The following is a 12,613-nucleotide window of genomic DNA, read 5'->3' on the forward strand; positions in this document are numbered from 1 at the left end:
GCAGTTAAATTTTTTAAAAAAGCAAATGGCAGGACATAGCTACAATTTTACATTAGTGGTCTGAAAAGTTAAAGGACAGAGGCTAAACCAACCCTGCTCTGCGGGGTACCACCCCCATGTCCTCCAGTCCCTGGTCCCTGGAGGGGACTAAGGGGACAGTCCTTCCACGCCCTAACATAACTATAATTTGTATTTTCACTGGACTCATGGTAGGGATTTAGGAAATCCACATAATCTCTGAATGACTATATCTTTGCAGATTAAAGCTGCAAGGGGCCTTAGGAGTCACCTCATCCAGCAGTGACAGCACAATAACGGGAGTCCATGGTCAGAAGCAGAAAGATACAGGAGGAAGGGAGAGCACAGGTGACCGATCCCCGCACAGGTGTCAGACCAAACACCCCAGCAGGGCACAGAAGGGCATTTTTAACAGTGGATTCTGGAAATAGTCCTGCCTCCCAGGTCCAGACCACCAACCAGGAGGGGACACTGCTCATCTCCCTAGGCAGGCCCCCCACACCTGGGAGCTTCCCCCAGGCACAGCAGCCCTGAAGCTGGAATCCTGAGTGGTTCCATCATCCCCACCATGCCTTTCCATGCCCTAGGGAGAACCGGGCTGGACCCTCCAGGCCCCCGGCACAGCGTGTCCCAGCCGCTTTCCAACAGCTTGCCCCCAGCTCACAACCCACACCCTGCCTGGGCAGAGCCAACCTTCTCCACCGATGGGTGGAATTGCAGCAACATCTTCTGCAATTCTCCTTTGCTCCTTTCATTCTCTTGGATAACTGTCTGCCTGCCATGGGGATTTCACAACATCGTGGGGCTGCCAGTGCTGAGAGGTTTCTGGAAAGCAAAACGGGCCTCCCAGGTCATCATGAGGGCTTCTCCCACCCTACAGAGGATCAGAGACCAGAGGCAGATGCTGAAAGGGCGGCCACCCCAGCCCCACTTGGTAGACAGAGCACCACCCTGTGAAGAAGGCACAGCGGGGCTAACGGTGCTTGGGCGTGACACACTGATGCTGAGTAGTCTCCACGTTAAGTTACCAGCAGCATCTGCTCTCAGGGCAGAGGTTTGAGTTTGCCTTTGGGGAAGCCCCCTTCTTTGTTCTAGAAGAGACACCCTTGCCTTGCCAAAGGTGAGAATAAAGGGATGCACACGCATTGCTCTAGAAGATTTGAATGTAGGCTGCAACCCTGATATTTCAAAGATGGTATGAGTGTCTTACAGTAATGGACAGCGCATGCACCCGACAGCAGAACTGCATCCTCGTAGGTCATGTGGACCACGGGCTAGACTGCCATCTGAATGACAAGAATTGTGTGTTTGGGGAAGGTGGGGCTTCTCTTTCAGGCCTCAGCTCCCAGGAACGGGAATCAGACTTCAATTCCTGAGACCATCTGAAAGACTCCCCAAGCCCCACACAAGAGATTCCTGTATTCCCTGCTTAGGGTCAAACCACCCTGTGAGTAGGGGAAGGATAGCTCCCCTGTTCTTTCTCTCTACTCCTCCCAAAATGGGACCTTCAGTCAAGCCTGGAAGGGTTAGTCCTGGGGCACAGACAAGGGCTCAGTTGGGCAGGAAGTGCTTTGCTTGCATATGGGCCTCAGGCCCTGGGCACCTGGTCTCCAGGCTGGTGATGCTTTTTGGAGGAGGTAGGCAGGCCTGGTGGCTCACCTCTGCCATGAGCTGGAACATGCTGAAAAAGGATCTAACCTCTAGCTGTAGTTCTCTGGGTTGTCTTCTCTCCAGGCCCTGCCCCCAAGCTTCCAGAAACTGGGGTCTGGTATTGGCCATGCTCTGAAAGGGACCCTGCCCAGGTTTAAGCAGGCTAGACAAGGTGGGCTAATCAGGAGGTGCCCGGCCCAGGCCTCAGTGCTCAAGACAGGTGAGCTGATAGATCTAAATGTGCTCTGGAAAGTGTCTAAATAGGAAAAGAAACACACAACAGGTGGACTCAGGTAGCTGGACAGTGAAGGTGGCCACCTGGCTCGGCTCCTGCTCCCACCCGCAGGGGCACAGGCCCATCTGGCTCTTTGTCTCTGGGGTCGTCTGGCTCCTTGTCTCTAGGGCATCACATCACTGGGGGTGCTGACGTCAGGTTCCACCTCAGGTTGATGTTTGCCACAGTCTTGGCACTGGGGCCCTGGGGCTGCATGGGGGTTTTGTATGCCCATCTCTTGTGCCCCACACAGGGCTTGCTGGGCCTGGAACTCTCAACAACACATTCGTCTACTTCTTGCACCTGTGCCAGGAAGACAGAGGCCCCTGGAGCACTACAATGAACCAGAGGGAAAATTCATGCCCAATGCCAATACCAGAGGACCCTCTGGGTACCAGGCCTTAATGCCCAGAAACTAAGTGCCCTTAAAGGCATCAAGCCTTGGACAAGGAGCTTATTACCTTGACCCCTGGCCAGTCACTGATGCCCTAAGTACAGCTAGGCAGGAGCCTGCTCCCCTCAGGGACTCAGCTTCCCCACCTGTAAAATGCACAGTGGTTTCCAAATATTTTTGAGGTTGTTTTTCATCTTAAGGAAAGCTCCAAAGTATAAAAGCAATTTTAAAAAACTGTGCTGCTCTGGGAACAGCTCCTGAAATAGCCTGCAAGCATCACTCCCCAAAATGTTTGGGAAACTACTAGAGGAAGTGACCTCAGAGTCCCCTTCCAGTTTTAATCTGCAAAGATATGGTTAATTCAGAGACTGTATGGGTTTCCTAAGTCCCTACCGTGAGCCCAGTGAGCCTGGAGAGGTAATGTGTAATGGTGATGGGTAAGTTGGGAGCCAGCTTCAAGGAAAGAGTAATCTACTAGAGGGAACAGGGCTGGCTCCACCAGAGTCAGATTGCCCGGGTTTGGATTTATCGCTTCCTAGCTGTGTGACCTTAGGCAAGATGCTTAACCTCTCTGTGCCTTGGTTTGATCATCTGCCAAACGAGGATGATTATAGAAACCACCACCTACCTACCTAGCTCCCACTCTCCTCCAGAACAAGTGGCCAACATCCTCTCTACTTCCTGGGGTGCTCCCTACTGCCTGGGCCTTATGAGATTCACCCACAGCTGAGAGAGGCGAAAGGAGAGTGTGTCCCTGCTGACCAGACCTCCTTGGGTGACTGGGGCAAGGCGCTCACAGAGGCATTGAAACCGAAGATGGGCTTGAACGTGTTGATGTTCCAGAAGAGGATGTCCCCACTGCACGAGGAGGTCCTGAGACACTGGCTCTGGTACGTGCCCATGCTCAGGACGTCCTCCCTGTGGAAGGTCGGCCAGTGGTGGTACAGGAGCACCAGCCCGGTCTTGTGCATCCTGCACGCATGGTCAGAGGCACGAGGGCGAAACTCAAGGCCTTTGGGATCCCAGGAGCTGACTCAGAAGACACCCTCGGGTGTCAGAGAAGGACTGAAGCTCTGTTCCTCTGACTTCACCTACTAAGTGCTTGCTACAAGGCCCTGTCCTGGGAGGCTGACAAAAACAAACCCGACAGATGCGCCCCATTCAGAGACCTGAGTAAGGACTGAGGGTTAGAGCAGGGAAAGCCATGGCCCTAGAAAGGCCCTCCGACGAGGAAGGGGCCTGGCCCAGGCTGTTCCCTCTGCCTGGAATGCTCCTCTTACCCCAGGTGCGCACGGCCTCACTGACACTCCTCCTGCTCACTCTTCAGGTCCCGCCTCACCCCTGACCTCTTCAGATGAGCCTTTTCCGGTCACTCCTGAGACTAATTCAGAAACCTGTACTTGTTTTCCACAGCACTCAACAGTCTTTATCATTATGAATGCACTTATTTGATTAGTGTCTGCCTCCCCTTAGAGGCTCCAGGAGGATGGAGACTCCACTCCTCTTGTTTATACCCATCTGCAGCACCTTGCACAAAGTCTAGAATACATTGACCTCAAGGGGCGAGGATGAATGGATGGATGGGCAGATGAAGCACTGGACGCTGCCCACCACTTACTTCCTGCCTAGTGTTCCAACCGCAAGCAAAGCTGGAACGGAGGAAGCTGTCTAAATGAGAGAGAGAACAGTCAGTCGCCCTTGCTTCCCGCATGCGCCCTCGCTACTCACATGAAGTACGTGACTCTCCTACTCCACCCAGTCACGTGGAATACTTTGTTCATATGGATAATCCCTCTAATCTGTTGAAAATGAAAGAAAGCCAAAGTCTAAGGCACCTCAGAGAAAATGGTTCTGGGCCCCGAATGCCTTCCTAACTGTACTAAGCAAGAAGTCAAAACTCCCCAGGAGGGTGAGAATTCCCTAGAGTGCCTTCACATCCCATTAACTCATTAGATGAACTTGGAGGAGGTAGAAAACGTAGATATCCATGTCTGTTTTGTAGGGCAATAAGTGGGAAACAGACAAGTGACTTGGTTAAGGTCAAACAACTGAGTGATAGGATCTGGACCAGTACTCAGATCCCTAGCTTCTTGGCCAAGTGCTCCACCTGAGTGGGTTAAAGGACTGTCATAGGGTTAGGAATGCCCAAGTCCCGAAGTGGGACTGCTCTGTGGACTGGCTTTGGTTTATGCCACACGCACAGACTGTCCCTATAACCCTGTCAGGCAATTCCCAATAGGGGAAAACAGGGTGGCCGCTTACCACCTGTGGGGAAGCACACAACTGGGGCTCCTGGACAGGAGAGTGTCCCCACTCCCACAGGTGGCTTCCGCCTGTCACGGCTGGGACTAGCTCAACACCCCTCCATACATTGAGAAGACAGGCATTCAGGGCTCCCCTGATGCCAGATAAGACAACACTCTTGTAAACTGGCCTTCCTCTGCTCTGTGCACAGGGCAGTACCAACAGGCACAGCTCTTTTGGAAGGAACCAGATAGCAGAAATCCCCTTTAACTTGGAAATAGCATGTATCAGAATCTATGCAGAGAAAATCATCTCTAATTCAGAAAAGACATTTAGTGAAGCATTAATCATGGGGTGGTGGGTGAACGGCAGGGAAACCTACAGAAAATAGGCTAACTTTCCCCTAAGTAGGGACACGTTGAGAGTAAAGGATGGTCACCTCATACAACACAACATTTTGCTGCCATTGCAGCCCTTGCTACAGTAGTGGTAGATGAGTTCTCTTTCTGACCACCCCTCCTCCTGAGAACATCTGAAAAGCCTGAGACGTAGGGGGTGCTAAAAACCGGCTGAAGGCGTGCGAGAGACCTAAAGTGTGCAGGATGGTGGTGCCAGGAGCCCAGACGAGAGGGGAGTGCAGAGACGGGAGCTCTGGCCTCGGGCGGCCGAAGCTGCAGCAGATGCAGCCTGCCCTGCCCAGACCCCAGGCCAGGAAAGGCGTCCCAGGGGAAGGAGGCAGCGGTCCCAAGAACCCTCTCTGTCCCCACACTTCAGAAACCATGTCCCCACACCATGTGCCCAGTTGCCCTGCCCAGTGCAGAGATCTCTTTTTGGGATCAGGGTGCTACCCACAGCCTGGGCCTCTCTTTCTTCCCACAGTGGACAAAGTCCAAGAACAGCTCCCCTAGAAAGTGGTGCCCAGGATCAGAACCCCCCTGGGAACCTGGCAGAGCAGCCCTCACCTAGCACACCGTCTCCCACTCATGTAGAGAGGCCCCCTGTCGGGACCGACTGAGGCGGTGGCCAGGCCGCAGGTCAGAGGAGGCAGGCGATCCACTGGCCGAGTGGCGGAGCTCCCACCTCACCTCCGGCCAAGCCTCCACCGAGCTGCCGGCCGGGAGAGTCCGCCCCACCCCACCACGGGCACCGACTGCCCCTTGGATGCTGATTCAGACACATCGGGAGGTCTGGGTCCTGCCTGTGCCACCGGGAACGCCTGCCGCAGAGACGAGCGTGGCCCACTCACCTGCTTCACATTCGTGTTGTAGAGGATGGCGCACAGGGGTGAGCTGTAAGTGTGGTCTTCTCCCGTCCGTTCCCACGCCCCTTGGTCGCCAAGAACCCTGTTAGGATTCCAATCTGTAAGCGAGGAGAGGGGCAGACAGCTGGGCAGTCAGAGGGCTCTGCCCTCGGTGACTGGGCCCAGAGAGAGACTTTTCAGACATTCAGACATCCAGACTGTGCACACGCCTGAGCCAGCCAGGCCCCTCAGCTCCCCAGCATGCCTCTCACCGCTACTCGGTTACCTCTACTCCCTGAGATCAGGACTCCCAAACTCTAGTGTTCTCATAACCCCCAAAGTCCAAGCCCAAGGTCCCTCATGACTTCAGAGGAGCTTAAAGCCTCGATCTAATGTCCCTCCTCTGGGAAGCCTTCCCTGACTACCCTCTATCCTGGGCCCATCTAAGGATCAATGCCTCTGTGCTCCACGAGCCACCTAACTCATCTTCATGACAACACATGGCATTTTGTACTGAAATTCCCTGTTCTCCTTCTACTCTGTAGATTCCTTGAGGGATGGGACAGTGTCTAATTAATGTATTTTCTGCTCCTGACAAAGAGCAGGGATTTGATAACGTGTGATGACCTGAAATGAGCTTCAAAAGTCTACTTAATTCAACAAATGCTTGCAGCCGCTCTGGCACTCAGCAGAGGTGGAGGAACCCATGAAACTCACTATCTGGGGAGAGCCAGTCAGGGGCACAAGGCTGGCATATGTGGCAGGGTGGCTGGCCGACAGGGAGTACAGGCCTCTGTGGAGCTACCCCTTCCTCCCAACCACAAATGACACCTCATCAGCCTTTCTAGAACCTCCCATCCACTGGCTGCCCATTGTCCAGGCCTCTCCTAAATCCCCATATTGTTGTTGGGCCCCACACCACCCTGGACAATCAGCCCCTTGTGCTTCTGCCATATATCTTGTCCTCCGGGTGTAGGGGCAGGACACAGGCACATGGGCACCAGCTAAGTCACAGCTCACAGACGGTCTTCACATCACTTCTCTCCAAGTCCTCTCCAGAGGGACTGCTCACGTGTGGGGCCTGCCTTCCTGGAGGGAAGTCATGATTTAGCAGGAAAGTCCCAAGAGACAGACAGGACAGTTATGAGGGCCAATACTGAGGGGAAGGCATGGGGCCAAGGGAGCTTAGGGGGGAGGCTCCTGACCCAGAGTGGGGATCAGGGCGGGCTTCCAGGAGGAGAGTCCGGAGGATGCACAGATCAGGAAAAGAGCAGCATCTGAGAGGGTGACAGGCTGGGGGAATACAAACAGTCTTCCAGGAAATCCCAAGAGATGGGATCCTCATGGGAAAGCCACACTCTCATCTTTGTCCTCATGACGTAAATAAAGCACAGTCTCAGGAGGGACAGGACATGACCATCCCTTGGGAGTCCTGGCGGACACAGACCCTGGCCACAGTGGCCACCCTCTTTGTGTAGCCACGCCCCTGCTGCACAGCACTCACTGAAAAGGTGCTGCAGAGCAGGGTGTTGTCGTTCGGGTGGAAGTAGGCACTGGTGACAGGGCAGTTTCCCGGGGCAAACTGCTTTCCACAGAAGGGCTTGAGGCATACGTGGTCCTGCAAGTCCCACACACAGATATTCTGCCAGGGAGGAAACAGGCAGAGGCCACAGTTGGGTCCTCAGGGATGCACCTGGCATGTGAGGCTGTGGGGTGCTCATGGCAGCAGGGCCAGGGGTCCACGGCACCAGCACTTCCTACACACCCACCACACTACATGTCTTCCATGTGCCGTACCCCTACAGGAGGGGTGTCCCTATGCTCAGTTGTGGAGATTGAGGCCCAGTCAAGAGCCTTCCCCAGGGCCTCTCCCCTGCTCAAGCAGGGCCGGGCAGCTATGACCATGAGGATCTCAGCAAGCCCGTCCCTGTGCTCACTCCAGCCTCCGGGCCTACGGCAGAGGTGATGACGTCCGGCTCCCAGGGCTGCGAACTGCTGGGAGAATTCGACAACAGCAGGTATCAGGTGTGTGGGGGGGATGGCTCGGTGACCCCAAGGGTCCTGCCAATTCTCAATCTATTGAGTCCCAGTAGATACAAAACTGTCCCCTGAAGGGGGCACCTGGAACCATGGGCCCGCATCCCCACACTGGCCAGAATGCCTGAGCAGCCCAGCAGATGGGGTGGTTCCCTGAGCCAAGAGCTGCAGAGAAGCAAGGTGCCAGGCCTTGAGCCAGGAGCCAGGCATTTGAGAAAGGTCCGGTCAGGCCGTGACGGCCAGGGCTGCCGGAAAGGATCACCGCAGACGTGAGAGGTCCACTTGGGTTGAGGGGGAGGGGAAGGGCAGGGGACAGGCTCCCATGTGTTACAGTGTGCACCTACTGCGTGCAGACAGGACACTGCTCTTTCACCAGCAGTCTCCTCTAAACTACTCAACTCCCTGTTCTACGGAGAAGACTGAGATGCAGAAAAGGCCTTGCGCAGCAACACAGAGGAAGAAGCCAGGCTGGGCTTCCTGGGAACGCAGCTCCGGTGGACTGCTCAGACCAGGCCTCAGGCCCGTAGCAGGGGCTGTTAGAGCCCCCACCTCTAGTGGACCACCCGCAGACCTCCCTCCAGGACGTGGCAGGTAGGGGGCACCATCTGAACTGGCTGTCCGCTGAGCATGCAGTTTCCCAGAATCAAACACTGTAGAATCCAATCACGGCAGCACAGCACTGAAAAGGCAGTCACCTCCATCAGCCTGCCCCTCATGCTTCTGCTCATACATCCCAAGCCCCATTTTAATCTCAGCTGGCTATGATTAAGCACCCAAAATGAGACACACACTAAAACATTTCTTTAAATTTTCCACACTTTCTGCATGAGACCAAAATCTAGCTGTCCCTGGACTTAAAATTCTGAATTTGGGAGGCATGTGGATCTGGGTGGAGGCCCCATATGTATGGAAGTCAAGAGATGGGATTCTTGAGGTCACCACCCAATCTTCAGCCCAAGGTGTGTGACTGAAGGGGGTGCTGTCCTGTGGAACCACAGCCGTCCAAAACCTCCCTGACTAGGGGGCGTCCAGGGAGACTAGGGGTCCTGGCCTAACCCCCTGCCCTGGGCAGCCAGTCAGGCAACGTGCACACAAGCTCACCTGGGGCTCTTCCTCTTCCCTCTGCCCAGGGTCCTGGCAGAGCACTTCCTAAAAACAGGGAGGAGTGGGCGAGAAGGCCCCTGGAGGGGGACCTCGAGTTATGATGCAGGCAGGGCTCCTTTCACAAAAAAGGTACCCAGCACTTGGAACTCCTGAACACTTACTGCTCAGATGCCAAATTCTGGTTTAAATGAACAAGGAGAACCACAGGCTCAACAAGCCCCAGGGCTTGGATGAAATCAATGATTATGCTGCTGGGTGTCCCTTCAGGCAAGATCTGATCACTGTCATCCTGGGCCCCTGTCAGCCCTTCCACAGTAGGCTAGATATGCCCTTTGTCATTGATGAGCAAGAAACCTGGGAAAGTTACTCATCTCAGAGGCTTGGTTTGCTCATCTATGGAGCCAATACCAGCTTCCTGGGAGTTCAGGGGAGACGAGGCAGTGTGCGGCCTTAGTGGCAGGAAACACGCGAAGGCCTTTCTTGGTCATGCTGGAGTGGACATAGCCTGCGCTACCAAGGGCCTCAGCCTGCCGAATTTGGGGCAAAACTGGCACTAGTGGGAGCAGCCCCTCTGGCCATCCACCTCTAGCCTTCCAGAGCCCACTCTGGGGACGCCCACACTCTCAGGAAGTGGCTGCTGGACTGTCGCTCAGTCTCATTAGGACTGGCAGAAAGGGGGCCACCTCCAGGTGCTTGTGCTGGAGATGGGCCCTCTGGGAATGCACAGGGCTTGCTCTCCACAGGAAGACATCTGGGTGAATCAGGGATGCGGGGAGTCGGAGAAACCCGTTCTCAGTGCCGAGGTGTTCTTCTCTGCTGCCTGGCCTGTGGGGTCCCAGCCACATCTGATCAGACCAGCTTGGGGCCCCAGTCACCAGGCCCAGCTGCCCTTCTGACTGATGGAGGGACAAGGATCTTCCCCGCCATGCACCTGGGGACAAGGAGAATGCCTCCCCCGGCTGGGACAAAGTGGCTCGTAAACACCCAGGCCCTCCACAGCTGGACCCTCACACGCAGCCCATGGGTCCGCCCTAGCAGCAGGGGTGGCTGTCTACATTGGTGTGCTGGGAATGCACAGAGACTCGAGAGCCTGGAGTCTGTTTTCATCAACCAGAAGCTTCTCCTGCAGCCTCTCAGCCTCCTGCTTGCTCTGGGCTTCTGCCCACTGCAGCACCTGCTAATCCAGCATCTTCCTCTTGGCCACGGAGATCTGCTCCTTGGGAGACTCGATGGCCTGTGCCTGCCCCCGGTACTCCGCATCCAGCTTCTCCAGCTCGTGCACCCGCAGGTCGGCATCGCGGCACCCGTCCTGGGCCTCCTGCAGCTCCAGCCTGCACCTCCAGCTGGGCCCACCAGTGCTGATGTAGCCCAGCCACCTCATCCTGGGCCTCCTGCAGCTTCTGCCGCAGACCCTCCTTCTCCTTCATGTGCATGGCCGTCTCGATGCGGCGCTTGGCCCGCAGGTTGCCTGGCTCCAGCTGGTGCTCCATCTTGATGCCCTCCATCCCTACCTTCAGCTCTCCATTTTCCTTCTGCTGGGCCCCAGGGCCTGAGTCCAGCGTGGCCTTGAGGTCCTCCAGGGACTTCTGGTGGTCCGAGGCCAGTGAGTCCAGCTAGAACTTCCAGTTGTCCATGAGCCCCATTTCTCGCTGGTGGCCTGCTGGACCTTCCCCCACTCCTGCGTGTACTTCTCGTTGGCCACCCGGAGCTTTCCCACCTCCGCCTGGTAGGCCCTCAGGGCCTTCTACTACTTGTCCCGCACCACCGCTCTCTGCTCTCCCTCTGGTGCTCTTTGCTGGCCAACAGCAGCCGCTCCCGCGGCTGCAGTGTCTCAGCAGCCTCCGTGTGGGCGGCGGGGGGCGCGCCCGGGTGCAGCAAGCACTGCTGCAGCTCCTGGATCTCGCCGCGCCACAGGATCAGCTCCTCCTCCAGCTGCGGCACCCGCGACTTCTCGGCCACTGTGCTCAGCCACCAGGGAGAGAGGAAGGCTGGGGTCAATGGGCTGTCTGAGGACTCCACAGGGGCAAGGCGGGGCCTCCCCACTCAAGGGCCCCAGCCCCAGTCGGGGTGGGCCACAGGAAGGGAAGGGCGCCCACCTCCACCTGAGTGCCGGCTGTCTGTGGCCCTGCCTGCCACAGCCTCCAGGAAGACTTCCCTGGCTTGTACCCCAGTGATTCAAGGAGTCAACTGTCCCTGCTGCCCAAGGTGGCTCGGACAAGGCACCAGTTATGGCTTTCTCTACGTTCATTCTCTTTTTAAAGAGCAGAGATGACAGGGAATTTTGCATTGTCCTGCTCTTGGAAGGTCCCCAGACAGTTGGGGTTGAATCACAGGAGCTGTCCGGAGGGCGTGGCCAAGGAAGGGTTTAATGCCTAAAGCAGAACAAAATTCGTGCTCCCAGACCCACCTTCTGATGGAAAACCCTGAGATGAGAAGCTTCATCCTCTAAAACTACATCCTGACCTTGTCAATGGCCCTCAATTTGGAAGCAATGTATTTAAAAGTTTTCAATCTTTTACCAGTTTAAAAAATTTTGTTTCTGAAAGTGATCTTTAGAGTTCAGTAAACCTGTTTTTGTTTTTGTAATCAGGTTGAACCCTAGCCCAACATGCCCGTGTGGAGGACTAACACCTGCTTACCGCCACTCGGTCAGTTTCTGCAAGCAGCCTTCATGCGCATGCGTGTCTACTGCATGACACACCCTGTCACCCAGCAATGGCCAGTGCGTGCAAAGGGACCCAGTTGCCAGTGCATACACCATTCACTCGTGGGCTTAGGACGACCTACAGAAACTGACTGCTGCCCACCTCCCAGCATGCTGTTTGTGGTGGTTTTTCCCAATCACTGCCTGCCGGCTGTTTGGCTGCTTTGCCAAGACAACTACAGCTGGGCTATGTGCTGGGCAGGGCTGGCCAGCTGTTTGGATGTATGTGCCTGCACAGGGGGCCTGCCCTGGCACATGAAGAGGTCAGCTGGGCCCAGAGCCTGGACTCAGAACCAGGCCCTGGCTTAGCAGGACCTCACCCCCAAGCAGAGCTTCCCTGGCCTATGACCCATGCCCTGACCCACTGTATCTTAACAGCCAGACCCTAGGGCTGACACAGAGGCCCATGTCCTTCAGGCTGGCCCCTCCTACCACCATATTTAAGAGCCCCCGGGCTAGAAAGACCTGGGTCTGCGGCCCCTGACTTCCCAGCCTGGGGAGAAGGCAGGCTTGGACACGCTGTCCCCATGCCTACCCACATTTGGGGCAGAATGTGCCCAAGAGGTCCCCGATTTCTGGCCATGACGAAGGCCATCAAGGCAATGGATGGGGAGGGAGGAAGGGGAGGGTCTCACAGGACATTCCCAGCCAGTGGGACCATGAGCTGGCCAGTGAAGACGCCTCCCCACAACAAGTACCATGTGGCAGAGAAGCCTAAGCACGTCCCTAATCCTCTACTTCCCTCCTGGAAGGGGCGCAAAAGGAGGAAACAATGAGGAGAGACGTTAACGTTCATAAAAACATGGTCAAAGTGCTCAAGGCAGCATAAGGGTGGGTGTGATTTTGCCCCATGCGCTGACTCCCACAGGAGGGGTGGGCACGGAGCCGCGAGCCCCGAGGCGGCCTTCGCGCGCCGTCTCCCGGCAACTTGGGAACGCGCGCGGCCAA

This window comes from Manis pentadactyla, chromosome 5 (assembly GCF_030020395.1).
Source record: "Manis pentadactyla isolate mManPen7 chromosome 5, mManPen7.hap1, whole genome shotgun sequence".
NCBI lineage: Eukaryota > Metazoa > Chordata > Mammalia > Pholidota > Manidae > Manis > Manis pentadactyla.